Below are 3671 nucleotides of genomic sequence, written 5' to 3' on the forward strand. Positions count from 1 at the left end.
ATAATTCTTTGTTATTTTAGGTTCCATAAAGTATTGTCCTTGTTTCAGTAATGAGCATGAATTCAGACTCAGAGACCCCCATGTCAAGGATCTGTCTGCTTCTTAAATCTATGGGGGAAGGGGATAGTGATCATTTCATTGGTATAGGGAACTCCCACGTGGAGAAACATCCTCTCCTAAGGCAGGCTAGCAACTTTTGGCAACAGTTTTAGAGTAGAGGTCCTTTATGAGGTTCAGGAATAAATTTTAGGGGGGTCTGTAAACTTGGATAAAAAAATTACATCTTTATTTTCATTAATTTCTTTTTTTTTTCCCCCCTGAGGCTGGGGTTAAGTGACTTGCCCAGGGTCACCCAGCTAGGAAGTGTTAAATGTCTGAGACCAGATTTGAACTCTGGTCCTCCTGATTTCAGGGCTGGTGCTCTATCCACTGAGCCACCTAGCTGCCCCTATTTTCATTAATTTCTAACAAGCTTATGTTTTAATTTTTTTTTGAATTCAGGAAATATTTACTTTGTATTCTTGCAGGAATGGATCCCTAGTTGAAAAGACAAACCTTTGGGATTCAAAAGGGTAGCATTTTATTTCTTATCCTGAAGCACAAATCCCTCCCCTAGATGCTAAAAAAGTTATGCGACATGAATCTCTACAGCCAGTCCCTGCTCCCAAAGGAGCTTCTATTGTAGAAGGAGGAAGGGCTAAGGACCAAGAATATATTTCAATTATTTAAAGATTGAGAAAAGGCCCATAGACTTCGCCAGGCTGTCAAAGGTGTCTACATCACATAAAAAGCCTAAAACCCCATGGGCTTAGAAAGTTGTCAGGAGCACCGAGATGTAAAGTGTCTTGCCCAGAATCACACACAGGCAGGCCTTGGACCCATGTTTTCTTGCCTATGAAGTCGAATCATTTTCTCCTCTTCTCTTTCCCTTTCTTTCCTCCTCCTTTGCAATGGGAGAGCAGGTGAGAATTATCTAGACTCTGAACTACTTTTTCAAAGAAAAAGGCTTTATTGTATAAGGCAGGATAAGACCAAACAGCATCAGGGGACTGGCTGGTCTAAGGAGGTATGCCAGAATGGGTGTCTTATAGGGAGAGGGAGGAAGATGTTTACTTTTTGCTCATTGGTTAGATCTCTCCAGAGAAATGGTTACTTCTTAACTATTGGCCAAATTTAGAGAAAAAACAAGGAATAGAAGCATGTAGCGGGACCCAAGATTTCTGGGTTCCTGTCTACTAGGACCCAAGCTACTTGTACCGGGGTGTTGGTTAACCATGTCCTATTTACCACCACTCGAGTCCCTTTGCAACTGGTGGACAGCAACAACTTGCCCCTGCCCCTATCTACAGAGGCCCTATGGGTGCCCACTCTACTCTCCCTCTTTCCCTTATTTCTCTCTTCTCTCCCTCCTGATTCTCTCCCTTCTCCCCTTCCCCTCTCTTCTTCTCCCTTCTCCTTTCTCTCCTCTTCTCTCTTTAATTAAATTAATTAATTAATTAAATAATCTTCTCCTTAATTTTTGGTTATGCCTTTTTACATGACTTTTTTATGCCCATTTGCACTCCCTATCCCATTTTCTACCCTGAGACTTCTTTCATAACAAAGAAAAACATTTAAGCAAAAGTGGTCAAAATAGCAATTGTGTCTGCCACTGTCCACATCACTTGGTGTTCATTGTCCTCTAACTTTTAAACTCAACACTGGTCATTGGTTTTTATCTTTGGTTGTCATTTGGACCTATTTAAATTTTTTTAATAAATATAATGCAAAATAAAAAATAATTAATATTGATAACCTTCTGCCCATCCTAGAGTTCAGTCTAAGAAAGAAAAAACAAAACAAAAAAAAAAGAAAGAAAATACAATTATGTTGTATCCATAGCTTTATTCCTCCTAAGTAAATGGACATGTATACATGGGAACAAGTTAGAATTTAGGTGACGGTGGATTATAACCACAGGATGGAGGTATAATTGAATAGTGGTCTTTATTAGGCCATCTTTGGGCTGGGCTATTTTTTAGAACTAGAAGTTGATATGAATCAATCTCACTTGGTTATCAGCATAGCAGGGGAGGTTCTGGGTTCAATATACTAGTTCTGCAAGGAATTTCTTTTTTTCTTTTTTTTAATTTGCAAGGAATTTCTCATACACCTAGCAAGGAATGCTCGATTTTAGCTGATTCCCAGGTCAGTCTGGCCTCTTCTAGATAGTAAGGAAACATTAGTAAATTAAGATGATTAGTAAAGTCATTAACCATTCCATTTTCACAATATATACATATATTAGGGCTTTGAGAAATTCACATTAAGTCATTGTGTAAATTGTTCTCCTGGTCTTGCTTCTTTCTCTCTGTATCCATTCATACAAATCATCTCATTTGCTGACTTCTTCGTCTTCATCAGCTCTTATGACATGAAAAGATTTCATTATATTTGTGTTTTGCCATTTTTTTTTCCACATTTTGTTATCACAAAAAGTGCAACAGTGAACATTGAGACCTGCATAGGGGTTTTATTTCTGTAGGCACATGGAATGGAAGTAGCATGACGTAACACAGAATTGGCCTTTTAGTCAGAAGACGCCTGTTCAGGTTAAGTTTCTAAAAATACTGTGTGATCTTAGGCAAGTAAGTCCTTTAACCTCTCAATACCCCCAAGGAAATTTTCTAAAACTTAAGTTGTAGAAGATTCTGATGTGCCTTGGAGGGAATTCCTTGCTAAGAAGCTCCTATCCTTGTGAAATTACAAGTGCTATTATAAAAGAAAGAAAGAAACCCTGGCCAGCAAAGAGATTTCTTATTCAGAGGGTGTGAAGTTTAGTAACTTTTCTCACATCCAAGTTTTTATCCAGAATGTTTGGACCAACTCATCAACTGGCAGCTCTATCAACAGTACATTAATGTGCCTGTTTTCCATATATTTTAAACATATGGGTCCACAACTAGTCATTTGACTCCTTTATGGAAAGTGGAAAAATTAATCATAGTCAAGAAACTTTTCTGGGAGATATGTAACAGAGGGTGTTTCCACTAGTGTAGGAGGAGCTCTGTGTATGTGTGTTGGGGTGAAGGAGGGATAAACAAGCCTTTTACACGCAAGCAACTCTTTTTGGAGGAATTTTGTTTTCAAAAGAATAAATTTTTATCAATGGGTACATGTTGGCAAAAAACAAACCACAATGTCTCTCCTGAAGATAGGTTTTCTGGTTAAGTCATTAACAAAGCTACTTGTCACCTAAATTCTATCATATATAATATATTATTTATAAATTAATATATTAATTTTGCTAATTACTGGTATGATTATCTGTAGAAGGAGTAGGGTACCTAAGAAAACATGATCCCATGACATCTTTTGAGGGACCATTCTGAAGATATCCATATGGAAAGAAGGAAGGAAGGATTTTATTAAGTATTTACTAAACCCTAGGCACTCTGGGTGACTTGGTACAGGACTTAGAGTCAGGAAGACTTACTTTCCTGAGTTAAAATCTGACCTTAGACATGAATAGCTCTGTGGCCTTGGGCAAATCATTTCACCCTACCTTCCTCAGTTTCCTCATTTGTAAAATGAGCTGGAGAAGGAATAATTGCCAAGAAAACCTCAGATGGGGTCCCAAAGAGTCAGATGCCACTCAACAACAGCAGCACTTTACAAATACTCTCTCATCT

The sequence above is a fragment of the Sminthopsis crassicaudata genome, chromosome 5 (genome assembly GCF_048593235.1).
Source record: "Sminthopsis crassicaudata isolate SCR6 chromosome 5, ASM4859323v1, whole genome shotgun sequence".
In the NCBI taxonomy this organism is placed as follows: Eukaryota; Metazoa; Chordata; class Mammalia; order Dasyuromorphia; family Dasyuridae; genus Sminthopsis; species Sminthopsis crassicaudata.